General features: G+C 44.5%; 1 long non-coding RNA gene across 2 annotated transcripts in view; it reads left to right on the top strand.

The window, feature by feature from the left end:
* Positions 1-27931, top strand: part of LOC138418272 (uncharacterized) — a 90156-nt gene that overhangs the window by 28611 nt on the left and 33614 nt on the right. For both annotated transcript variants that reach the window (XR_011248479.1, XR_011248478.1), the window contains exons 2-3: positions 27410-27524; positions 27626-27689. This is a non-coding gene — a long non-coding RNA (uncharacterized lncRNA). The remainder of the gene's footprint in view (positions 1-27409; positions 27525-27625; positions 27690-27931) is intronic.

Below are 27931 nucleotides of genomic sequence, written 5' to 3'. Positions count from 1 at the left end.
CTGAGGTTCGGCGGTGGGGGTGGCGTGGCAGTGTTTCTCAGGGATGGGACTACTGGATTACACGTGGGTCAACTCTGTATTGTGTAGGCCTTCCTTGAATATTTCAGGATGTTTAACATCTCCTATTCGTAAATGTCAGTAACCACCCTAGGTCATTTCATGAATTAAAAATGTTCTCATGCATTTTCAAATGTTCCCCGACAGGGTGGTAATGCTCTCAGTTGATATTTCAATAGGCTCAGTGTAGGGTTAGGCTAGGTCTTGAGGTCCTAGGACTAGGGACAGCTGGGAGCCTGGGAAAACAAGCCAGTTAGCCCTAGGAGTGAGAAGATGGAGTGTATAGAGGTAGACCTGAGAAGGACATGATTATTTGTTGTCATTGATAAAAATGGAAATTATTTTCTAAGTCTTTTTTGTAAATAGTTTATACAGTGTTCTTCCATTCTCCCAACCATCTTTCCTCTTTTTTCCTTCCCTCACCTCAGTTTTCTTCTGCCTCCTTTTCCCCATTATCACTACCCTGGCTAAGGAGCTTGTGATTTCTTTGATGGCTTTTTTTTTTTTTTCCCCTCTTGGCCCACAGTACAGCATGCAGGGATCTCAGTTCCTGGACCAAGAATGGAACTCGTGTCCCCAGCAGTGAGAGCTCAGAGTCTTAACCACTGGACCACCACGGAAGCTCCTGATAGCTTCAGGAGCTGCCTAAAGGGCTGTTTTTAATCCTGCCTTTTCCTGCCTCTGAATGCCTTACATGCATCTTTCAAAACCTCTGTTAAAGCTCAAACCTGATCATGAATGTCACTGTCCAGTTAATGAGCGTTCTGGGGTCCCTACCATCAACTCCTGGAAATAGTGAAGGACAGGGAAGCCTGGCATGCTGCAGTCCATGGGGTTGCAAAGAGTAGGACATGCCTGAGCGATTGAATAACAACCACCATCAACTCAGGGAAGGTAAAACCCAGTGATGCTGAAGTCAGCCCAGCTGGGGTTCTTGTGCAGTTTTATGTCCCAGCCCAGCGTCTAAGATTCTCTTGGTTTCAGGGTATTTCTTCTGTCTAGCACACTATTCACCACTTGTTTCTGCGACTTCCAACCTCACCAAAGAGAATTCATACCCTTCCCTTTATACTGGGCTGGCCAAAGTGTTCATTCAGGTTTTCCGTACCATCTTACGGCAAAACCCGAATGAACGTTTTGGCCAACCCAACACATCTACAGTCTTTAGATACCACTCTATCCATGTATTGATACAATATACAGGTAAATATGGGCAGGTTTCTCATTTTGTTTGAAATATGCAATTACTGCTTTCACGTGGCAGTCCTGTGCCGCAGACATTCCAGAGGTTTTGGTGCTCTTCATTCCTCTTTTAGCCATGAAATTGCTGCTTTTATTCTAGAACCGTACCTGGGCTTGGGTAACTGGCAGTGGGAAGAAATTTGTCTCAAACATAAAGCTCTTTGTTTCTCTCACTCAACGTTGCTTTCTTGAAAAATAAAATATGGGGTTTCATACCACAGGGGTATTATTAGCTATGACAAGTTAAATTGTTTTAAACATTGTTAGTGGTCATCTGTGGGGTTTTTGTCCCAAGAGCATATTACAAAAATAAGAGAGAACTCTGATTCGATAATGGACTTCCAGTCCGTTCAGCTGAAAAAAATCATATTTTAGTGGATATGCCCAGTCTGAACAGCAGAGGGCTCTCATGTCCATCATAAAAAACTAACTGCTTTTTTAAAGAGGATACGCATAGGTGTCTCTTGGACAGCAAGGAGATCAAACCAGTCAATACTAAATATTCATTGAAACAATTGATGCTGAAGCTGAAGCTCCAATACTTTGACCACCTGATGCAAAGAGCCCATTCATTGGAAAAGATCCTGATGCTGGGAAAGACTGAGGGCCAAAGGAGACAGGAGTGACAGAGGATGAGATGGTTGGATGGCATTATCGACTCAAGGGACATGAGTCTGAGCAAACTCCAGGAGACAGTGAAGGACAGGGAAGCCTGCAGGCGAGCTGCATGCAGTTCATGCGGTCACACTGAGTCGGACAGGATTTAGCCACTGAACGAAACAACACCCAGGTGTTCATACCCTATGACGTCACCTGTGTGCCTATGCAGGTATAAGTTCCGACAGGTACAATTCCTGTCTTTACAACCCTCATTACCCAGGCCTTCTATTTCCCAGTGTGATGAATAGGAGCAAAGTGTGACAGGGACAGTCTATGGGGAAGTGTTTAGGAAACTCAAGGGAGATATACAGGCCAGGTATTGTTATTAATCAGTAAGGTTGCAGAGATAATAACCTTGCCATGGAGCGGCTATGGGGTTAATGGCTAATGCACAAGGGGCTCTGAGAGCTGGACGATGCTGTGCAGATGGGGTGCTCCACTGCTTCTCTGGGCCCGACCCCTCGCCAGAATTCCGGGCCTGAATCTCCAAAGTCCTGCTTGGAATTCCTCCCCGATGTCAAACAGGCATTTTAAGATTAATGGGGCTAAAATAAACTCTTGATTCTTCTCCACTTCCAAAAGAAAAATAACCAATTACTCCATCCCTGGTCTTCCCATTTCCATGCACGACACCATTATCATTTGGCCTGAGCTGATCAGACCAAAAATCAAATCCTTGAATCTGTTCTGTCTCCTCTTCCTCTAATCCCTGAAAAGGTCCTGCCCACTTTCCTGGGGAACATCCCCACCATGCCCTCCTTCTTTCACCCTCTCTGCTTCCGACCTAGTGAAGCCGCCATGATTGCTGGCCTGGACTTCTGCCAGAAACCTTCCTTGTGGTTCCTCTGCTCCCTAGCTCATCCTTTTCAACCAATTCCTCAAACACAGCCAGTATTCTTTAAAAACAGTCGCACTGTAAAAGTGAAAGTGATGTCACTCAGTCGTGTCCGACTCTTTGTGACTTCATGGGCTGTAGCCTGCCAGGCCCCTCTGTCCATTGGATTCTCCAAGCAAGAATACTGGAGTGGATTGCCAGTCCATTCTCCAGGGGATCTTCCTGACCCAGGGCTTGAACCCAAGTCTCCCACATTGCAGGCAGACTCTTTACTGTCTGAACCACCAGGGAAGCAACATCACATCATTCCACTCCCTTAATCCACCATCACCCACCTAAACTTTCCCACAGCACTTAAAACAAAAGCCAATATCCTTTCCCTGGCTTAGAAGTTCCCACCTGATGCCTCTCCTACCTTTGCAGACTCATCTTCTTACATATTTCTTCTCATACTCCAGGCCACACCTTCTTCCTGTAGATACTACACAAGTAGGCTCCCCATCTTCATCATCTCCTGATGCACCCGATTCTCAACTTAAATGGCGTCTGCTCAAGGAAGCCCTTCGGCTCTCCCAGTCTAAAGCCGTGAGCCAGGCACTCTTTTTCACCCTACCTGAACTCTCTATGAATGACTTACCACCAGCTGGTATTACCTACAAACCACACTGTGCCCCTAATAAAGCATCTACTTTCAAATCCCACCCATTGATATAATTCCATTAACCATATCAGAGCAATAGTCACATGTGATTGTGCAATGGAAATGTCATCCACAAACCCTTAGTATTGCTGATCCACTCAGAGATGCAATGATTTCAGAACAGGGTGAGGAATCCATGCAAAATAGGACTGTGAATGTTTTATCCAGGGAAACTGAAAGAGGTTGATGGTGATATCACCAACGTACAACCAGACTTCTTACTTTAGAAATATCCCTGGTATATTTCATGTGTTCATTGTTGTTGTTTAGCCACTAAGTTGTGTCTGATTCTTTTGTGACCCCATGGACTATAGCCCACCAGGCTCCTCTGTCCATGGGATTTTCCAGTCAAGCCTACTGGAGTGGACTGCCATTTCCTTCTCCAGGAGATCTTCCTGACCCAGGGATCGAATCCAAGTACCCTGCATTGGCAGGCAAATCCTTTACCACTGAGCCACCTGGGAAGCGCTTCATGTGTTCATTCCTTTCATTAATTGTCAGAAAGCATTCATTGCACATGTGTACAAATGCTCAGCCACTCTGTCATGTCCGACTCTTTGCAACACCTGTAGCCTTCAGAATTCCTACTTTAGAAATATCTCTGGTATATTTCATGTACTCATTGATGTTTAGCCACTAAGATGTGTCTGACTCTTTTGTGACCCCATGGACTGTAGTGTGCCAGACTCCTCTGTCTATGGCATTTCCCAGGCAAGAATACTGGAGTGGGTTGCCACTTCTTACTCCACGGGATCTTCCTGACCCAGAAATTGAACCCGAGTCTCTTGCATTGGCAGGAGGATTTTTAACTACTGCGCCACCTGGGACGCCTCCACTGAACACCTACACTATGCCAAATTCTGAGGAAATCATGACAAATCAACTCCCCCAAGGACAACTTTATAGTATTCTCCACCGTCCCATCTCCACCTCCTCTCCCTTTTATTAAGAACATAGTAGGTGAATACATAAACTCACACAAACATTTCTAAGCCTGTTCCTAAATATGTGTATTTGTTATTTGGGAGCCTGCTGCAATTACTAGGCAGTTGAAACGTTCATGGTAATAATTTCTGGTGACAACTTTAACCAATATATAGTCTTTGTAGTGGTAAAAATCCTCCTACTGATGCAGGAGATGTGGGTTTGATCCCTCGGTTGGGAAGATCCCCTGGAGAAGGAAGTGGCGACCCACTCCTGTATCCTTGCCTGGAGAATCCCCTGGACAGAGAAGCGTGGCAGGCTGCTGCCCATGGGGTCACAAAGAGTAGGACACGACTGAGTGACTAAGCACGCTTGCACATTAGGAGCCTCTCTCTGCTTGTTAGCTGTGTTGCTTCACCAAGTGACATAACCTCTCTGTGTTTCAGTTTCCTCACGTGTTAGTAGGTAATGCAAAGTATCTGCCCCATAAGATAGTTGTAATGATGAAACTAATGAACGTTATGTAATGCATTTGCAATAGAACCAGGCATAGAGAAATACTATATATAGATTAGAGCCTCCAGAAGGTGGCTCAGAGGGTAAAGAACCTGCCTGCAATGCAGGAGACCTGGGTTCGATCCCTGGGTCGGGAAGATCCCCTGGAGAAGGGAAGGTCTACCCGCTCCCGTTTTCTTGCCTGGGAAATTACATAGACAGAGGAGCCTGGTGGGCTATAGTCCAAAGAATTGGACACACTTCAGGGGCAAGTCCTGGTGGCTCAGTCAGTAAAGAATCTGCCTATAATTCAGGAGACTGGGTTTGATCCATGGGTCAGGAAAACCCCTGGGATAGGAAATGGCAACCCACTCCAGTATCTTTGCCTGGGAAATCCCATGGATAAGAGGATCCTGGCAGCCTGCAGTCTATGGGGCTACAAGAGTTGGACAGGCCTGAGCAACCAAATTCTCAGCTCATATAAAGATTAGGTATTAATGCCATCACCCATCACTGTCACCACCAGCATCGTCACCAGCATTGGCAGCGGGAGCAGCCGTGGAATTTTCCCTCTGTCCTGCGAAGATCCTCAAGCAGAATTTGATTAGTTTCTCCTTACCCTCCCCTTTTCCCTCAGTCAATTCAATCTCAGATGAGTTTGCTGCCTAGTAACATCACCAGAGGGCAGACTATGGAAGGAAACTGTGATCAAAGTTACTACAGGGAAGAATTTTACTAGATTTTTTAAATTTTGGAGTTGCCTGAGTATAAATGCCTCTAGACAGCTCCCCAAACCATGCTTTATAGACTGCTAAAGCAGTTCTATTTTTTTTTTTCTTCTTTCTTTGTCACAGTGAGTTTCTCTCATTGAGTTAAATACATATGGTTTGGAATACAGTAAGTCCCCTACATACAAATGAGTCCCATTTTGAGAGTGCTTTTGTAAAGCCAATTTTTTCGCAAGTCCAACAAAGTTAGCCTAGTAGGTCCTAACTCAACTAACACAATCGTGCATATAGTACTGTACTATGATAGGTTTATAATACTTTTCACCCAAATAATACATGAAAAACAAGCAAAATATAAAGAAACCTTAAAAAATCTATGTATTTATTCATTTGTCTGCACTGGGCCTTTAGTTGTAGCATGTGAACTCAGTTGCTGCCTGTGGGAGCTAGTTCCCTGATCAGGGTTTGAAACCAGGAACCTGCATTGGGAGCGCAGAGCCTTAGCCACTGGACCACTAGGGAAGTCCAAGAAAACATTTTTAATCTTACAGGACAGTACTTTGAAATGTACAGTAGTATTGGGCTTCCCTGATGGCTCAGTGGTAAAGAATCTGCCTGCCAATGCAGGGGACTGATTCGATCCCTGGGTTGGGAAGATCCCCTGGAAAAGGAAATGGCAATCCACTCCAGGATTCTTGCCTGGAGAATCCCATGGACAGAGGGGCCCGGTGCGCTACAGTCCATGAAGAGAGTCTGACACGACTTAGGGGCTAAGCTAACAACACTACAACAACTGGCACAGTACACAGGGGCCCGATCTTACCTTTGAAAGCTTGCAGCTGCAAGGTTTCTTTACTGTATTTGAACCCAGTGTTTCCCTCTTTGCTCTAGATTTTGAAATGTTTTGCAAAATATGGGGAAACAGAGTTTGATATGTCAATTGCACTTTTTTCCTGCCAAAAAGCTACTTTGATTTAGGCTTTAGTTGCGGGCAGAAGTCCAGAGCAAAAGGGTTTACATTTCTCAGCCTGCACAGATGTGACGTGGGGCCACCCTTGTCCCAGTCTCTTGCCCTTGGAAGGCACAGCTGATAGACTGAGGTGCTCTTCCTTGCTGAGTTCAAAGGCAGGCTGGATGCCTTCTCAACACAGCACTTCAGTCAACTTCCAGCAATCAATGGCACTTGAGAGCAAACCAACTGGTATCCCTGAAATGTTCTTCACACTTTTATCACTCCCTGTTCAAAGTATAGCGTTTGGGCCTCTATTTTAAGAAGCATATTTGTGCAGTGATGCTTAACAGGGCAGTTCCACTCTTGGAGTGTTTTGGAAATCTGCGAGACCTTTTTTTTTTTTTCGCTGTTATTTTTTTTCTGTCATCACTGTCTTTTGTCTTTCGTTTTTGTGTGTGTGGTAAAACACACGTTATACAAAATTTACGAACAAAGCTAGTGGAGGTGATGGAATTCCAGTTGAGCTATTCAATTATTCTGGATATATATTCAGAAGTACAATTGCTGGTGCATATGGTAATTCTATGTTTTGTTTTGTTTTCCAAGCAACTGCCATGGTGCTTTCTCACCAGCAATGCACCATGGTTCCAATTTCTTCATATCTTTGTGGGACTTTTTAGTCACAATGACTAGGGACATACAAAATGACTAGGGACATACCTGGCACTTAGTAGGTAGATGCCTGGATTGCTAGCCACCCTGCAAAGAGTGAGGTTTCCTTCAAAATGAAGAATTGGCCCCCAGCCTGCATTATTTTTGATTATCTTGTTGATCATTCACATAGGTGAAAAATTTGTGGATAATGATCAAGTCATAGACCCGAATTCCACATTATATGCAATGCAAATTATTTTTTACACACTTTTAATATACAAAAAAGATCTTCACGACCCAGATAATCATGATGGTGTGATCACTCACCTAGGGCCAGACATCCTGGAATGTGAAGTCAAGTGGGCCTTAGGAAGTATCACTACGAACAAAGCTAGTGGAGGTGATAGAATTACAGGTGAGCTATTTCAAATTCTGAAAGATGACGCTGTGAAAGTGCTGCACTCAATATGCCAGCAAATTTGGAAAACTCAGCAGTGGCCACAGGACTGGAAAAGGTCAGTTTTCATTCCAATCCCAAAGAAAGACAATGCCAAAGAATGCTCAGACAACTGCACAATTACACTCATCTCACACACTAGTGAAGAAGGCAATGGCAGTCCACTCCAGCACTCTTGCCTGGAAAATCCCATGGATGGAGGAACCTGGTGGGCTGCAGTCCATGGGGTTGCAGAGAGTCGGACATGACTGAGCGACTTCACTTTCACTTTTCACTTTCATGCACTGGAGAAGGAAATGGCAACCCACTCCAGTGTTCTTGCCTGGAGAATCCCAGGGACAGGGGAGCCTGGTGGGCTGCCATCTATGGGGTCGCACAGAGTTGGATACAGCTGAAGCGATTTATCAGCAGCAGCAGCACACGCTAGTAAAGTAATGCTCAAAATTCTCCAAGCCAGACTTCAGCAATACATGAACCGTGAACTTCCAGATGTTCAAGCTGGTTTTAGAAAAGGCAGAGGAACCAGAGATCAAATTGCCAACATCTGCTGGATCATGGAAAAAGCAAGAGAGTTCCAGAAAAACATCTATTTCTGCTTTATTGACTATGCCAAAGCCTTTGACTGTGTGGATCACAATAAACTGGAAAATTCTGAAAGAGATGGGAATACCAGACCACCTGACCTGCCTCTTGAGAAATTTGTATGCAGGTCAGGAAGCAAGTTAGAACTGGACATGGAACAACAGACTGGTTCCAAATAGGAAAAGGAGTATGTCAAGGCTGTATATTGCCCCCTTGCTTATTTAACTTATATGCAGAGTACATCATGAGAAACATTGGGCTGGAAGAAGCACAAGCTGGAATCAAGATTGCAGGGAGAAATATCAATAACCTCAGATATGCAGATGACACCACCACCACCCTTATGGCAGAAAGTGAAGAGGAACTAAAAAGCCTCTTGATGAAAGTGCAAGAGGAGAGTGAAAAAGCTGGCTTAAAGCTCAACATTCAGAAAACTAAGATCATGGCATCTGGTCCCATCACTTCATGGCAAATAGATGGGGAAACAGTGTAAACAGTGGCTGACTTTACTTTTCTGGGCTCCAAAATCACTGCAGATGGTGATTGCAGCCATGAAATTAAAAGACGCTTACTCCTTGGAAAGAAAGTTATGACCAGCCTAGACAGCATATTCAAAAGCAGAGACATTACTTTGCCATCAAAGGTCCATCTAGTCAAGGCTATGGTTTTTCCAGTTGTCATGTATGGATGTGAGGGTTGGACTATAAAGAAAGTTGAATGCCGAAGAACTGATGCTTTTGACCTGTGGTGTTGGAGAAGACTCTTGAGAGTCCCTTGGACTGCAAGGAGATCCAACCAGTCCATTCCAAAGGAGATCAGTCCTGGGTGTTCATTGGAAGGGCTGATGCTGAAGCTGAAACTCCAATACTTTGGCCACCTGATGTGAAGAGCTTATTTGAAAAGACCGTGATGCTGGGAAAGATTGAGGGCAGAAGGAGAAGGAGACGACAGAGAATGAGATGGTTGGATGGCATCACCGACTCAGTGGACGTGGGTTTGGGTAGACTCCAGGAGTTGTTGATAGACAGGGAGACCTGGTGTGCTGTGGTTCATGGGGTCACTAAGAGTCGGACACAACTGAGCGACTGAACTGAACTGAATATGCAATGAATCCTATTTGAGTAACCATGTAAATTGAAAGGACATCACGTTCTCCTGTGAGAGCATTACCAACAACTGCCACCATTTCTGAGAATCCCATCACTGGTGGCAACATTCTCATGGGATTTAAGTTGCCAGTGCAACACACCCATTTTATTTATTTACTTATTTGGCTGCAAAGCAAAGCCTGACGGATCTTAGTTCTCCGACCAGGGATCGAACCTGTGCGTCCTGCAGTGAAAGTGCTGAGTTGTCTCTGGATGGCCAGAGAAGTCCCAACACACCCATTTTAGTCTGCAGTATTAACTGTCCTGTTCCTGGAGTTTTAATACATGGAAGGCAAGCATTTTCACATCAGATTTACTGATGTCTTCTCTTGTAGGCAAGCATGAGCATTTATTAAGATATGGGTTGACCACGCTATCTGAGGATTTCAGGACAGTGAAATAGATGAGTGGAATATTTAATATGAAGATAACTTACTGGTATAGACAAAGGGTTGCTTTTCTTATCTCTGTTGAAGAGGGGGTTGCAATGAGTTAAATATGCCACCCAAGAATTCATATGTTGAAACCTAATCCTTATATGATGGCATTAGAAGGGAGATCCTTTGGAAAGTGTTTAGGTCATGAGGGTAGACCCCCCCATGATGGTATTCGTGTTCCTATAAAAGGGAACCCACAGAGCTCTCTCAACTTTTCAAGTCGTGTGAGGTTACAGTGGAAAGATAGCAGTCTAGAAAGCAGGTTCGCCAGACACTGCATCGGCTGGCACTTCGGTCTTGGACTTTTCACCCTCCAGAACTGTGGGAAACACATTTCCATCATGTATAGGCCACTCAGTCTTTGGTGTTTCGTTACAGCAGCCTGAACAGGCTAAGCCGAGGCATTATGTGCTGGCCTTGTAGTAAGCTGAGCTTGGGTAGGGTGTGTGCGCATGTGTATATGTGTTTGTAGCTTATTGGTTTGTTTTTCTAATCGTGACAACTGATTTGAGCCCATCCATTTCCACTCTTTCCAAGTCCATACCTTGCCAAAAGAATAGATTTTTGAGACCAGCATCACCTAGGAGAGATGTTTCTCTGGCAAGATTCCCCGATGAGTTTGAAGGCACCAATGGACCCTCATTTTTACCAGTCTCTGACCAAGCATGGATTCTGGGTCTTTAAACAACTTTTAATTTTATAGAATCTTAAAATAGACTTATTTATTTAAAAAAATTAATTTATTTTAATTGGAGGATACTTACTTTACAATATTGTGGTTTTTGCCAGACATAGACATGAATTGGCCTGGAATCTTAAAAGAGATTTAGAAATGGCATGTCAAGAGTGAATCTACCTTGTTTGGCAAAATTAATTAATTCAACAGATATTGATTTGCCTGTATTTTGGGCTGAGCCTTGTTTGAGGTATGGGGGATAAGGTGGAGAACAAAATTAATTCCTTAAAAAAAGTATCAAAAGTCTGGAAACTGGGAGTTTGCTGTTGGTCCAGTGGGAAGCCTCCAAACACCTAATGCAGGGGGCCTAGGTTTGATCCCTGGTCAGGGAACTAGATCCCCCAAGTCACAACTAAGACCTGTCACAGCCAAATAAATAAATATTTAAAAATTCTAAAACAGGCAAAAAGTTAAAAAAAAAAAAGTCTGAAAACTGCATTTCTTTCTGATACAACTATCTCCTAGCTATTTATCCTATGGGAACCAATAGGAAAATGCAAAGATGGCTGAACAGGTATGCATTATTTATCAGATGAGAGTTCAGTTCAGTCGCTCAGTCATGTCCGACTCTTTGCGACCCCATGAATTGCAACACACCAGGCCTCCCTGTCTATCACCAACTCCCAGAGTTTACTCAAACTCATGTCCACTGAGTTGGTGATTCCATCCAGCCATCTCACCCTCTGTCGTCCCCTTCTCCTCCTGCCCCCCATCCATCCCAGCATCAGAGTCTTTTGCAGTGAGTCAACTCTTTGCATGAGGTGGCCAAAGTACTGGAATTTCAGCTTTAGCATCAGTCCTTCCAATGAACAACCAGGACTGATCTTCAGAATGGACTGGTTGGATCTCCTTGCAGTCCAAGAGACTCTCATGAGTCTTCTCCAACACCACAGTTCAAAAGCATGAATTCTTCAGTGCTCAGCTTTCTTCATAGTCCAACTCTCACATCCATACATGACCACAGGAAAAACCATAGCCTTGACTAGATGGACCTTTGATGGCAAAGTAATGTCTCTGCTTTTGAATATGCTATCTAGGTTGGTCATAACTTTCCTTCCAAGGCGTAAGCATCTTTTAAATTCATGGCTGCAATCACCATCTGCAGTGATTTTGGAGCCCAGAAAAATAAAGTCTGACACTGTTTACACTGTTTCCCCATCTACTTGCCATGAAGTGATGGGACCAGATGCCATGATCTTAGTTTTCTGAATGTTGAGCTTTAAGCCAACTTCTTCACTCTCCTCTTGCACTTTCATCAAGAAGCTCTTTAGTTCCTCTTCACTTTCTGCCATAAAGGTGGTGTCATCTGCATATCTGAGGTTATTGATATTTCTCCCGGCAATCTTGATTCCAGCTTGTGTTTCTTCCAGCCCAGCATTTCTCGTGATGTACTCTGCATAGAAGTTAAATAAGCAGGGGGGCAATATACAGCCTTGACATACTCCTTTTCCTATTTGGAACCAGTCTGTTGTTCCATGTCCAGTTCTAACTGTTTCTTCCTGACCGGCATATAGGTTTCTCAAGAGGCAGGTCAGATGGTCTGGTATTCCCATCTCTTTCAGAATTTTCCAGTTTATTGTGATCCACACAGTCAAAGGCTTTGGCATAGTCAATAAAGCAGAAATAGATGTTTTTCTGGAACTCTCTTGCTTTTTCCATGATCCAGTGGATGTTGGCAATTTGATCTCTGGTTCCTCTGCCTTTTCTAAAACCAGCTTGAACATCTGGAAGTTCACGGTTCATGTATTGCTGAAGTCTGGCTTGGAGAATTTTGAGCATTACTTTACTAGCGTGTGAGATGAGTGCAATTGTGCAGTAGTTTGAGCATTCTTTGTCTATAATAAACTTTTTCACAAAATGTATGTCACTTTTGCCCTTCCATTTTAAGAAATATAAATTTAACTTTAATGCTTATGTAGTTCTTTGATATACAAAGGTATCATAACTCAAGCAGTCCTCTGTTGTTTAACAGCTAGGCTTCAGGAAAAAAGTCTAGCAGGTCTTTACTCTAAAAAAGTCTAGCTGGTTTTCACTCTAAAAAAGTCTAACTGGTTTTTACTCTAAAAAAGTCTAGCTTTTTTAGACTAGTAAAAACCAGGAAAAAGGTCTAGCTGTTAAACGACAGAGGACTGCTTGAGTTATACCTTTGTATATCAGAGAACTACATCAGTATCGATGTTAAATTTATATTTATTAAAATGGAAGAGCAAAAGTGACATATATTTCATGAAAAAGTTGATTATAGACTGTGTATTATCCACTTCAAAAACTTATATGTATATATATATATGTGTATATTTTTCTTTTTTAAGAAGCTTTGGAAAGATATGCACCAGCGGGGAGGGAGGGTGAAACTGAAGTTTCATGAAATTCTCATTCTCTTTTCTGTTTCCAAATTTTTTTACAACAATCAGGTATTAAGTATGTAATTTCAAAGTGAATATACTTTCCACAAGCATCTAAAATACACAAAATTCATCTGTATACTTGCTATGTTCGATTGCTAGGGTTGCCATAAAAATGTACCACAGACTTGTAGCTTAATAGAAATTAATTTTCTCACGATTCTGGAGGCTGGAAGTCTGAGATCAAGATATCAGCAAGGTTGGTTTTTTCTGAGTCTTTTCTCCTCGGCTTATAGAAGCCTGTCTTCCCCCTGTGTCTTCACAGGGTCCTGCCTCCGTATGTGTCTGTGTCCTAATCTCATCCTCCTGTGAAGACACCAGTCATGCTGAGTTAGGGCCCCTCTAATCATCTGATTTCAACTTAATTACCTCTTTAAAGACTTTATCTCTAAGTACAGTCACACTTTGAGGTCCTGGGTATCAGGCCTTCGGCACATGAATTTGTTCAGTCACTAAGTCATGTCTGACTCTTTGTGACCCCATGGACTGCAGCACGCTACGCCCCTCTGTCCTCTGCTAGCTCCCAGAGTTTTTTCAGTTTTACATCCATTGAGTCAGTGATACTAAGCATCTCATCCTCTGTGGCCCCTGTCTCTTTTTGCCTTTAATCTTTCCCAGGATCAGGATCTTTTCCAATGAGTCAGTTCTTCACATCAGGTGGCTAAAGTATTGGAGCTTCAGCATCAGCCCTTCCAAGTCATACTGTCCGTGGGGTTTTTGTGGTAAGAATATTGGAGTGGTTTTCCATTTCCTCCTCCAGTGGACCACGTTTTGTCAGAACTCTTCACTATGACACGTCCATCTTGTGTGGCCCTGCATAGCATGGCTCAGCTTCGCTGAGTTACGCAGCCCTTTCGCCATGACAATGCTGTGATCCATGAAGGGGGGGGGGGTCACAATTTAGCCCATAACCCTTGCCTTCTAAATAAAATAAGCTCTAATTTTCACACATGAAATACTTTCTGCTATAAAAACATAATTACAGCCCAAAGCTACAATGATGCTAATAATTATTTTATAGCATGCTAAAAGTTGTTTTACACATTTAGACATAGATTCCCAAAATGTCACTGGTGATGTGAAGAGGATCCAAATGTACGCCCACAGAGCAGTTTCCTTTCCTAAAAGGTTCGTATTTGCAGTATTTGAATTGAGTCATTCTTTCTTCCTTTGAGGCCAGCAGTCAATCAACCCACATTTACTGGACTCTCACAGGGTGTGGCACATTTTACTAGCTGTGGGGCTGAATTAAAAATAAATAGAAGCTCAAATCATGCCCCGAAGGAACTTTTAATTTCTAGGGGACTCAGAACATTCCCACTGAATGTAAACACACCCATAATGACACATTTCATGTGGGGTTTAGAGACCAGCAGTCTAATTTATTTGGTGGAGAGTGACATATTTTGTAATTAAGAGACCACAGCATAATGGTGTGAGCCAGGACTAGCTGTAGCCCCCTGACTCCATGCCCAGTACTTTCCCCATCAGATCAGCCCTCCACCAACCCCAACAAGTGCCCCCAGCTGCAGTACTAAGTTGTGCACTAAATGCCTGGGGAGTTTTAAGCAAATTAAAAAAAGAAATCAGATCCTGGTGTTTAAGGAAGAGCATGTCAAGTGCATCTTGGAGGAGGCAGGAGTCAGGGAGGAAAGGAGCAGGGGGAGTGCTCTACACCAGTTTTATGGCTGGTTATCCTCGTAATCTAACAGTTTGCTGTGTTGAGTGGCACAGAAAGTAGGGAACTGCTTTCAGGCCCAGAGAGGGAGATTGGCAAGGCAGGACTGGGAGGTGGTGAAGTAGGGAGGGGGCTGGAGTGGAAATCAGAGGAAAGAGAGTTTCTCCCCTGGGAGAGTGTGGGTGGAGCGTGCATAGTCACCAAGAGTGAGGCTGGCGGAAGTAAGGGTTGGCAGAACCCCTCAAGTCCCATAGCTTGTTTCACTGCAAATTACTTCTTGTATGGTTAAAAGGGCTTCCCTGGTGGCTCAGGCAGTAGAGAATCTGCCTGCAATGCAGGAGACATGGGTTCGATCCCTGGGTCGGGAAGATCCCCTGGAGAAGGGAATGGCAACCCACTCCAGCATTCTTGCCTGGAGAATTCCACAAACAGAAGAGCCTGTTGGCTACAGTCCATGGGATTGCAAATAATGGGACATGACTGAGTGATTAACACATTGTGTGGTTAAAAGATGGCTCCCATGGTGTTCAGTGGTAAAGAATCTGCCTGTCAATGCAGGAGTTTCAGGTTTGATCCCTGGCTCAGCAAGATTCCTTGGAGAAGGAAATGGCAACCCACTCCAGTATTCTTGCCTTGGAAATCCCATGGACAGAGGAGCCGGGCGGGCTTTGGTCCATGGGGTCGAAAAGAGTCAGACATGGTTAACTGATGGAGCACAAGCAAATGAGCATGATGGTTAAGAGATAAAAATGTTCTCCTGGGGACACTGAAGAGTCCACAGGTGTTATTCCAGAGAGTCCAGGGCAGTTGAAAGAATTCATTCTTCAGGACAAGTGTGTGAGTATGTGTGTAAATGAGTGTGTGTTTGTGAGGCAGCATATGTGAGGGATGTGTTTGTGAGGAGTTAGGGTGTATGTGCATGAGTGTGTGATTGAATAGTACATGGGAGTGTGTGGAATGTGTGTGTCAGCGTGTGTGAGTGTGCAAGAGAGTGTACATGAGTGTGTGTATGAGAGAGAGTGTGGGTTGGTGGGAATACGTATGTGACTGTGATCACATGAGTGTGTGTGAATGTGTGTGAGAGTGTGTGTTTCTATGTGAGAGTGAGTGTATGTGTCTGCACCTTGGCCCTAGAGGTCCCTGTAATTGTTGTGCCTTGCAGGTGTAACAGAGATGAGTTGCATGCAGTGGCTTGAAACACAAACGTATTATCTTCTGTTTCTGAAGGTCAGCGCTCCAAAGTGAGTTCACAAATGACCTAAAATCAAGGGGTTCCTTCTGGAGACTCTAGGAGGAGGACTCCACCCCTTGGCTTTTCCAGTCTCCAGAGGCTGCCCCCATTTCTTGGTCTGCGACCCTTCTTCCATCTTCAAAGCCAGCAATGGCAGGCGGGGGCCTTCTCACATCAAATACTCTGACCTGTTCTTCCACCCCTCTTCCACTTTTAAGGATCCTTGTGATTCCATCAGGTCCACTTGGATTATCCAGGATAATTTACCTTAAGGTCAGCTGAAGACACAGAACCGGGACGTGGACACAGCAAGCGAGGAGAGCTGGGACGAGCTGAGGGCAGCCCTGACATCTATACACTGCCAGGCGCGAGGCAGAGCCAGTGGGAGCCTGCTGTGACGACAGAGGGCGGGGCCAGCGGACGGGATTCAACAGGGCGGACACGGGCATGCGCACAGCTGAGTCACTGCACTGTACAGCAGAAATTGCTTGAAAAGCAGTTATATTCCAAAAAAACCAATTATATTCCCCCCAAAATTACATTTTATAAAAAAAAACTCAGTGGATTAGCAAAAAATTCTATCCTTCTTAATTCTTAATCTTAATTCTATCCTTAATTCTATCTATATGTTGTTATATATATATGTATGTATTCCTTCTTGCCACCTAAACTAACATATTCATGGGTTCCAGGGATTAAGAGGGAGACATTATTTAGCCTACCACAGTCCCCTGCATCACCTGTAGATAAAGCTTTCACAAAGCGGAAATGCCTCTTTCCCCTTTCTCCAAATGCTGACATGCCTTGGAGGTCGGCAGGCAGTGGGTTGGAGAAGCTGGTATATTTAGCAAAACTGATTCAGCTCTGCCCTCACTGAGATCCAGTGGGTGAAATGTTATCTTGAAGCAGTATCTGTCTTTTCCCAAACAGCACTTCAGGACTTCTGTGGTGACCTCTCTAAACACTTCATTTTCATTCATGAGGAAATGGAGAGCCAGGCTGGTGAAGCGATTTCTCTAGGGTTTCCCAGCAGAACTGGACCTCTAACAAGATTCTCAGAACTCCATCCCTTTCTTTTCCTATTGTTATGCTCATCAATGTTCCGAGATTATTGCTCTGCCTTTTCTCACCAAGAGAGATGTGGTTTTTGACCTTCAGAGGTGCTTAATTCTCTTGACAGAATATCCACCTGTGTGTATGTGTCCTAAAAGCGATTACAACAATTGGATAAGATGCTTACCTGATTGTGGTGTATTTGTTGCCAAAGGCATCTAATGAGACAAGGAGGTGAGAGTCTATATACATATACCTGGTGTTCAATCCAGAGTACCATGGCACCAAGAAGATGCAGACAGATTGGCAGCAGTTCGGAAGAGATCAGCTAAAATGATGCGAAGAAAGATTGAAGCAGCTAAGCAGGGAATGCTTCACTAAGCAATCAACTGGCTTGAAGAAAGCTGGCTCCAGGATGCCTATGAATATTTTCAAGCTGTGACAAAGAGGGGACTTAATTACTTCAGCATTTTGGCAGATCTGAGAAAGTGCACTGTGTTTAGACACAAAGGGGGAATGAAACCCCACTTGTGCCACCCTAAGAGCACTGGATCATTGTAGCTTAACCTGCAGTTGATCTCAACTTGTAGACAGTCTTTTTGTTTTCACTTTGACTGATTGCTTGGGTGACCAGTTGTCCTAGTTTTCCCAGGCCTGAGGATTCTTCTAGGGTGTAAGACTGTCAGTGCTAAAACTGGTACTGTCCACGGCCAAGCAGAACAGTTTGCCTCACGACTGACCACACAGCTTGTCTCATGGCATGTGAGGGTCAACACGTAGGCCCAACCTGTCTGTCTACCTGGAAATACTGGGATACCAGAGGTAATCAGAAATCCTACTTGTGTGAGATTCCAAATATCCTTAGAGAAATAGTAAAGAGATCCCTGAGATTTACAGTTGAGCTTCAAAAATACCTGCTCGAGAAATTTGGCTCAAATCAGGGAGGCAAAGCCAGCTCACTTTGGCTGTGATCAGTAGGTATCTGGGTGTTTCCAAAAGATGGGGAAAATGGCTTGAGATTGCCTGAGATGTCCTGGGGTTCCTGGTCAGGTGTTGTGACCTGTATGTTTGATGTGGTATTAGATGTGTGTGTGTGTGCACACTCAGTCGTAGCTGACTCTTTGAAACCCCGTGGGCTGTAGCTTGCTAGGCTCCTCTGTCCATGGAATTCTCCAGGCAAGGATACTGGAGCAGGCTGCCGTTTCCTCCTCCAGGGGATCTTCCTGACTCAGGGACTGAACCTGCAAGTCTTGTGTCTCTTGCATTGATAGGCGATTCTTTACCACTAGTGCCACTTGATATTAGATGGTGTTCCTCAAACACCTCTAGTCTCAGCAGAAGGTCTGAGTTTACCTTTAGAGCCCTGGAAATGTATAAGGACTGAGGAAGCACAGTGTCAGTGTTGAAGGCCCTGCAGAGGCAGGGGAACAGGTGTTGAGGCTCTGGATCTGGGCGCAGGAGGATAGCTAATCACTTCTCTGTAGCAAAACCTGCAGCTATCAAGCCAGGCTGTCAGATAATGGAGGGAAGAGTGTAAACTAGTACAAAAACATCAAATGAGGGGACTTCCCTGGCGATCCAGTGGTTAAAATTCCCGGCTTCCAATTCAATCCCTGATCAGAGTACTAAGATCCCACATGCCATGCAGTGCAGCCAAGAAATTAAAACAATAACCAAAAAACCCAACGACAACAACAACACACAAAACAAGAAAGAGGTTTCTGCCCAAAAGGGAAGAACTTTAGTGGAAACTTAGAAACACAGTAATAAGATCTTGTGAACCTTCTTCCAGACCAAATATAATCTCTATTTTTACTCAAGTTGTCAGAGTCTAAAAGTCCTGTTTTACTCATAGACTTAGAAAATGAACTTATGGTTACAAGGGGGAAGGGGGTGTGTGGGGTGAGGGATAGACAGGGGGTTTGGGATTGACATGCATATACTACAATATCTAAAAATAGATAACCAACAAGGAACTACTATATAGCACAGAGAACTCTGCTCAGTATTCTATAATAACCTAAATGGGAAAAGAATTTGAAAAAGATTCAGTTCAGTTCAGTTCAGTTCAGTCATTCAGTCATGTCCGACTCTTTGCGACCCCATGAATCGCAGCACGCCAGGCCTCCCTGTCCATCACCAACTCCCGGGGTTCACTCAAACTCATGTCCATCGAGTCGGTGATGCCAGCCATCTCATCCTCTGTTGTCCCCTTCTCCTCCTGCCCCCAATCCCTCCCAGCATCAGAGTCTTTTCCAATGAGTCAGCTCTTCTCATGAGGTGGCCAAAGTACTGGAGTTTCAGCTTTAGCATCATTCCTTCCAATGAACACCCAGGACTGATCTCCTTTAGAATGGACTGGCTGGATCTCCTTGCAGTCCAAGGGACTCTCAAGAATCTTCTCCAACACCACAGTTCAAAAGCATCAATTCTTCAGTGCTCAGCTTTCTCCACAGTCCAACTCTCACATCCATACATGACCACTGGAAAAACCATAGCCTTGACTAGATGGACATTTGTTGACAAAGTAATGTCTCTGCTTTTCAATATGCTGTCTAGGTTGGTCATAACTTTTCTTCCAAGGAGTAAGTGTCTTTTAATTTCATGGCTGCAATCACCATCTGCAGTGATTTTGGAGCCCCCCAAAATAAAGTCTGACACTGTTTCCACTGTTTCCCTATCTATTTGCCATGAAGTGATGGGACCAGATGCCATGATCTTCGTTTTCTGAATGTTGAGCTTTAAGCCAACCTTTTCACTCTCCTCTTTCACTTTCATCAAGAGGCTTTTTAGTTAGATAAATGTATATTTAAAACTGAATCACTTTGGTTTATACTTGAAACTATCAAAACATTGTTAATCAACTATTGTTGCTGTCCCATTGCCCAGCTGAGTCTGACTCTTTGCGACCCCATGAGTTGCAACATGCCAGGCTTCCCTGTCCCTCACTTCTCCCAGAGTTTGCTCAAACTCATGTCCATTGAGTCGGTGATGCTATCCAACCATCTCATCCTCTGTTGTCCACTTCTCCTCCTGCTCTCAATCTTTCCCAGCATCAGGGTCTTTTCTAGTGAGTCAGCTCCTCACATCAGGTGACCAAAGTATTGGAGCTTTAGCTTCAGTATCAGTCTTTCCAATGAATATTCAGGATTGATTTCCTTTAGGATTGACTGGTTTGACTCCTTGCAGTCCAAGGGACTCTCAAGAGTCTTCTTCAGCATCATAGTTCAAAAGCATCAATTCTTTAGTGCTCAGCCTTCTTTACAGTCCAACTCTCACATCCGTACATGACAGCTGGCAAAACCATAGCTTTGACGACATGGACCTTTGTTGACAAAGTGATATCTCTTCTTTTTAATATGCTGTCTAGGTTTGTCATAGCTTTTCTTCCAAGGAGCAAGCATCTTTTAATTTTGTGACTGCAGTCACCATCCTCAGTGATTTTGGAGCCCAAGAAAATGAAGTTTCACTGTTTCCATTTTTTCCTCATCTATTTGCCATAAAGTGGTGGGACCAGATGCCATAAACTTAGTTCTTCAAGTTTTAGAGCCAGCTTTTTCACTCTCTTCTTTCACTTTCATCAAGAGGCTGTTTAGTTCCTCTTTGCTTTCTGCCATTAGGTTGGTGTCATCTGCATATCTGAGGTTGTTAACATTTCTCCTGGCAATCTTGATTCCAGCTTGTGATTTACCCAGCCTGGCAGTTCCCAAGATGTACTCTGCACAGAAGTTAAATAAGCAGGGTGACAAGGATGGACTATAGGAACCTGCATTTAAACAATAGTTGGAGCCAGCTGAGAGGGTTGACCTTTCAGGGCTCTTCTACAAATCAGGACAAAATCCTTAGGTCTGGAATCTTATTGGTTTGGACCTTCGATCTTGAGGCTCATAGCTCAAGACACTTCTTAGTGGGGAGGCTCCATGTTGTCATTAGAGGTGAAACCTTTGGGGAGTCTTATTTTGTAGTATGTCATAGTAGAGACTTGTTATTTAAAGAAACGAAATCAAGATGCCAATTCTTGGTGCCCAAATTAGGTATACCAGGGAGATTAGGAAAGGACAGGGTTTCCCTGGTGGTCCAGTGGTAAAGGATCTGCCGTGCAATGGTTTGATCCGTGGCCAGGGAACTAAGTCATGCTGCCCAGCAACTAATCCCGTGCGCCACCACTACTGAGCCGGTGAGTGCCAGGGCCCATATGCCACAGCTAGAGAGAGAGCCCATGTGCTGTGATGGAAGATTCCATATGATGTAACGAAGAGTCTGCATGCCACAATCAGGACCCAATGCAGCCAAAGAAGCAAATAAATATTTAAAAAAGAAAGAAAAGACACTTTGAGCACCTGAGACAAACTCAGCTTGTGAACCAGTAGGTTTTATTATTAGACAGTGTTGTTGCTGTGGTTGTTGTTTAGTAACTAAGTCGTGTTTGACTCTTTTATGACCCCAGGGACTGTAGCCCGCCAGGCTCCTCTGCCCATGGAGTTCTCTAGGCAAGAATACTGGAGTAGATTGCCATTTCCTTCTCCAGGGGATCTTCCCCACCCAGGGAGCGAACACGCATCTCCTGCATTGACAAGTGGCTTCTTTACCACTGAGCCACCAGGGAAGCCTCAGTCAGACAGCATGCAGTGTAATTAATAGCAAAATCACCTGTTACCCATCCTGCAGGGTAGTGAGAGTCTCAGGGTGACCAGCCATCCCAGTTTGCCCAGGACTAAGGAGTTTCCTGGGACATGGGATTTGCAGTGTTAAAACTGAGATAGTCCTGGGCAAACCAGGACAGTTGATCATTATGGAGAAAGCTTGATTTTCAAGCAAGCGTAGTTGGGGAAGCCTCCTTTGGGGAGGAGGGAGACAACTGAATGGGCATCACAGTCTAGAAGGATGTACAGCGGCCAAGAGCTAGCAGAGAAGAGGGAGAATTCTAATTCAAATTCGCAAGTGCCTTCACAGATTGCCCAGTTCTATCAGTTCAGATCCAGGTATTTTAAACCCCAGGTGTTTTTACTTGGCATGTTGCTACAAGAAGTGTGACAGAGCTAAGTGGTTCTGCAAGCGTGAATGGTAACAATTCACATGCGCACCCACCTCTGAGAACAGGCTGATTAGCTCATGTTTGCAGAAACCTCAGAGCGCACACAGCAGAGCCCAAAACCCAGGTATCATTAGCCAGTGTGTGCCACCTTTCAAAATTCACACTTCTGCCCTTTCATCCCATTTTTTTCTCCATTCCTTTGAAATCACTGGATTCCTGCAGATTTTAGCTTGAGACACTCAGTGGAGTAGAAGAGGCTACAAGGCCTGACCTGTGTGTGAAAGGGATTACATAAAAACAGCCCAGGACCCAGCTGGCATCACTGGCAGGGAACAGGCCAATTTCTTCTCTTTTTTTTTATTACTACATTAAAGCTTTTTTTTTTTTTAATTGGAGTATGATTGATTTAGAGCTTCCCTGGTGGCTCAGACAGTAAAGAATCTGCCTGCAATGCAGGAGACCCAGGTTCAGTTCCTGGGTTGGGAAGATCTCCCGAGAAGGGAATGGCAACCCACTCCAGTGTTCTTGCCTGGAGAATCCCATGGACAGAGGAGCCTGGAGGGCTACAGTCCAGTTCAGTTCAGTCACTCAGTTGTGTCTTGACTCTTTGAGACCTCATGGACTGCAGCATACCAGGATTCCCTGCCCATCACCAACTCCCAGAGCTTGCACAAATTCATGTTTATCGAGTTGGTGACACCATCCAACCATCTCATCCTCTGTCATCCCCTTCTCCTCCTGCCTTCAATCTTTCTCAGCATCAGAGTCTTTTCCAATGAGTCAGCTCTTTGCATGAGGTGGCCAAAGTATTGAAGTTTCAGCTTCAGCATCAATCCTTCCAATGAATATTCAGGACTGATTTCATTAGGATTGACTGGCTTGATCTCCTTGCAGTCCAAGGGACTCTCAAGAGTCTTCTCCAACACCACAGTTCAAAAGCATCAATTCTTCGGTGCTCAGCTTTCTTCATAGTCCAACTCTCACATCTGTACATGACTACTGGAGAAACCATAGCTTTGACTAGACAGACCTTTGTTGACAAAGTAACATCTCTGCTTTTTAATATGCTATCTAGTTTGGTCATAGCTTTTCCTCCAAGGAACAAACTTCTTTTAATTTCATGGCTGCAGTCATCATCTGCAGTGATTTTGGAGCCCAAGAAAATAAAGTCTCTCACAGTTTCCACTGTTTCCCCATTTATTTGCCATGAAGTAATGGGACCAGATGCCATGATCTTCGTTTTTTGAATGTTGAATTTTAAGCCAACGTTTTCACTCTCCTCTTTCACTTTCATCAAGAGGCTCTTTAGTTCTTCTTCACTTTCTGCCATAAGGGTGGTATCATTTGTGTACCTGAGGTTATTGATATTTTTCTTGGCAATCTTGGTTCCAGCTTGTGCTTCATCCAGCCCAGTCCACGGGGTTGCAAAGAGCTGGACACGACTGAGGGACTAACAGACAGACACACATGCACAAACACGACTGATTTACAATGTTTTGTTAGTTTCAGGTGTGAATCAGATTCAAAGTGAATCAGTTATACATACCCACATATCCACTCTTTTTGAAGATTCTTCTCCCATATAGGCCACAACAGAGTATTGAGTAGAATTCCCTGTGCTCTACAGTAGGTCCTTAGTAGCTATCTATCTTAGGTATACAGTAGTGTGTATATGTCAATCCAATCTCCCAATTTATCCCTCCCTCCCTTACCCTCTGGTAAACATAAGTTTGTCTTCTACATCTGTGACTCTACTTCTGTTTTGTAAACAAGTTCATTTGTACCCCCTTTTTTTTTTTTAGATTCCAGGTAAGTGACATCATATGATATCACATATGATTTGTCTCTCTGTGTCTGACTTACTGCAGGGTCAATTTCTAAGTGGGCTGTCCACTTCCTGTTGGAGAGAGAATTTCTCCTCCCTGCCTCTCCTCTGGTTGACCTGTTCATAGACATCCTTTAATCTTTCTTATATTGTTATCTACATGTAATATCATAAATCGTATGACACTCTATCAGTAGATAACGCAGGTCCTGTAATGAGATGGAGTTGACTCCACAGTACAGCTGAAAACACTGCATGACAGCCCACGCTCTGCCCTGAGTCCAAGCTGATTCCTAGTGCCTCTGGGATGGGACACAAGTGGGAAAGGTACAAGCTCCCCTCTGCCCTTTCCAGAGCTGCTTCTAAAGGGAAAGGGTGAGTTGGGGTCCCACTTCCTGAGCCTGCTTCCTATTCTTGGGCAGCTTAAAGCTTGGTTAGCCAAGCAAAATAGCGCTGGCAGTGGCTGAACTCTCAAGAGCATGTCTGTATGTAGTTGTGTGCTTGTGTTGTGTGTACGTATGTGTGGGGGTGTACATTGTTTTCATGTGTGTAAGGGTGTGTGTTGCACGTATGCATACATGCATGTGTATATATGTGTGCGAGTTGGTACTGTGTATGTGTGTGGGTGTAGAATGTGTTTATATACATATGTGTGTACATGTATATATGATCATGTATGCATGTACAGGTGTGTTTGGGGAATGGGTGCAAATATGAGTGTGGCTATGCTGTGTGTGTGCGTGCCTTCTTGAAAGATCCCTGAGAGTTGATGGTTATACCCTGGACCTCGGGTGGTGAAAAAGCTTGCCGGCCCTGAATGTGCAGACACGTCCCCCTGCTCCTTGCTTTGCTGAGATGCTGAGGGAGGGGAGGGAAGGAGGTTGTGTGCAGGCGCAGAGCCCAGGCTGGGAGGGGGGCTGGTTTCCAGGCCTGGGCTTGCCTCTCGCCAGCGCCTCTCTCCCGGTCAGAGTGAGAGGCAGATGGGATTATAGCCGGGTTTCACCACTAACAATAACTGGTCTTACGACATCCTGCCAATCTGTGGAACTCCTAGAAACGGTTCACCTAGCCATTGTTGCTAAGCAGTAGAGTAGGAACAGCTCTTTGAGGCCCCACACTTGGCGAGGATTTCGTGAATAAAAAAGTACACGTGAGTGGTCCTGCCTGCCCAGTTCCAGGGCTTGTCGGATAATTCCATTCTTGGCCGGACCACCAGAGAGGGCGAACTGAGTGAGGAGTCAGCAAAGCTGATTTTCTTTAGACTTTACAGAGCCCTGAAGTCAAGGGGACTCTTGGAGGATTGCTGTTAAGGAGTCTCGAAAAATCAATATGGCGGTAGAATGGACACTAACTGCTTGGCAGTGAAGGGGATGGAGCTTTGCTAAACAGAACAAAGGCTGAAAAATACAGATAGATGACCTGGGAGGTTAAACGATCCTGGAACAAAGGGGCCGCTCACTGTCATGAGCCCGAATCTGACTACCAAGACTCCTTGGGATTACAGATTCTTGGGGTTTCTTTCCTGGCATCTTAAACAAGTGCAGTGAGTTTCTTTGCCTGTGGGTGTTTCTTTTTCCCCAGCGGTGGCACCCACATAGGTTACTGCACAAATGGTGAGGCATCTAACATGGCCTTAAGAAAAGGAAGTGACGTGTAAGCAGGGTTTGGGAGCTATTTAAAGACGACATTATCTTTCTCCATCATACTCAGTTCAGTTCAGTTCAGTCGCTCAGTCGTGTCCGACTTTGCGACCCCATGAACCGCAGCACGCCCCGCCTCCCTGTCCATCACGCCCCGCCTCCCTGTCCATCACCAACTCCTGGAGTCCACCCAAACCCATGTCCATCGAGTCGGTGATGCCATCCAGCCATCTCATCCTCTGTCATCCCCTTCTCCTCCTGCCCTCAATCTTTCAAATCTTTTCTAATGAGTCAGCTCTTCACATCAGGTGGCCAAAGTATTGGAGTTTCAGCTTCAGCATCAATCCTTCCAATGAATACCCAGGACTGATCTCCTTTAGGATGGACTGGTTGGATCTCCTTGCAGTCTAAGGGACTCTCAAGAGTCTTCTCTAACACCACAGTTCAAAAGCATCAATTCTTCAGTGCTCAGCTTTCTTTATAGTCCAATCCCTCATACTAGGGTTTTCAAGAGCCACATCAAACACTCGAATGGCCCATGACCATGCCTGCATGGTCACACCTTTGAAACTGTGTCTTCAGATGGGGAAGTGCCTGTCAGTTCCCGATGAGGCTTCAGACAAATTGGCCCCTGGACACTGGGTTTCCTGTGCTATGGGGATGATGGATTCTCTTGATCTGCAGTGAGACACCTTAGTGTTCATAACCATAGATCTTCCTTTCTTCTCCCTGCCCTTCATCTTTCTCTCATCATTAAAAAAAATTTAAAAAAAGAAAAAACTTCTTTAAAAAAATAATAAATTTAATATTGCCTGTGCTGGGTCTTCATTGTTCCATGGGCTTTTCTCTAGTTGCAGCGAGTGAGGGCTACTTCCTAGTTGCGGAGCGTAGGAGCTTCTCATTTTAGTGGCTTCTCTTGTTGCGGAGCATGGGCTCCAGTGTGCTTGGGCTCAGTAGACGTGGTGTACGGGCTCAGTAGATGTGGTGTACGGGCTCAGTAGACATGGTGTACGGGCTCAGTAGATGTGGTGCTTGGGCTCAGTAGACATGGTGCTTGGGCTCAGTAGATGTGGTGCTTGGGCTCAGTAGATGTGGTGCTTGGGCTCAGTAGATGTGGTGTATGGGCTCAGTAGACGTGGTGTACGGGCTCAGTAGACGTGGCGTACGGGCTCAGTAGACGTGGGGTATGGGCTTAGTTGCTCTGTGGCATTTGGGATTGTCCCAGATTAGGGGTCGAATCTGTGTCTTTTGCATTGGGAGGTGGATTTTTTTTTTTTAACCATTAAGCCACCATGGAAACCCTAATATTTTTTGTTTTAAAAAACTTTTAATAGTTTATGCATTTTTAAAGGCTCCATTCTATTTACAGTTATATCTTTCACCATTGTGGACAGAAAACCTAAGAGTGCCTTTTTAAAAAAATTATATTTTACTCAACTCAGTCACCCAAGTCCACTTCATGTTTTTCCAACACATTTTTTTTTTTTTGACTGCCCTGCGAGGCCTATGGGGATCTTAATTCCCGGACCTGGGATCAACCCAGTGCCCTCTGCAGTGGGAGCACAGAGTCCGAGCTACCAGGAAAGTGTCCCAACCCTCATTTCAGTGATAGGAACTTTGAGTTTTGGGTTTCTTTATAAGCATTACTTACACTGTATGCTCTGGCTGCCCAATAGCACTTGCCACAATGTTGGAAATATTCTATACCTGCCCCGTCGAATACAGTAGCCACTATAGGTGATCATTTAGCACTCAAATGTGCTTAGTGGGGCTGAAAAGGTGGCATCTTCTCTTTTGGTTCACTTTAACTAACGTCAGTTTAAAGAGTGGCACGTGGCTAGTGGCTCTGGTGCTGAAGCCACAGTTGTAGAACCCGTGTTCTCCTCCCCCGCTACTCCTCCAAATCTCAATTCAGTTGACTTTTTTCCTCCTCAGGTGATCCAGGCTCACTTCATCACCCTTCTCTAGGCTCCTTGACACCAGAGAAAATAAGCAAAGACTCGGTTCATTGTCCTGCAGTTTCTCCCAAGCTCTCAGACTCCTTTGTAAGGTGAGTGGGAAGGTGGGTTGGGAAAGGCTTACTGAAATGTGAGTGATACTGGTGAGAAAATTTCAGTTCTTTGCCAAGCGTTTTCTCTGTTGACACAACAGGTTTATCTGCTTACGTGGAGGGGGAGGCGACGGCCAGCCCTGAAATGAAGTGCCTGAATCCCAGGTGGGTTATATTTCTATTCCGGTTTCATGTATGTTTAAACTAATGCAAGTTATTAAGAGTTATCTGTGCTTGAAGGTACAGTATTACAAACATTTTGGGAAAAAGCTTGTGGGAATTACAATTACATAACCAGAGAAGAATTTGGAGAGCCCTGGGTTTGCATGCAGGAGGGCAGTCAGGCTGGGTTTAAGTTTTGTGTAAGGTACCATCTCTCTGCATGCATGCATGCTGAGTTGCTTCAA

This window comes from Ovis canadensis, chromosome 1 (genome assembly GCF_042477335.2).
Source record: "Ovis canadensis isolate MfBH-ARS-UI-01 breed Bighorn chromosome 1, ARS-UI_OviCan_v2, whole genome shotgun sequence".
Classification (NCBI taxonomy): domain Eukaryota; kingdom Metazoa; phylum Chordata; class Mammalia; order Artiodactyla; family Bovidae; genus Ovis; species Ovis canadensis.
Note: the sequence above shows the minus strand (reverse complement) of the source record. Positions and strands in the feature narration are given on the sequence as shown.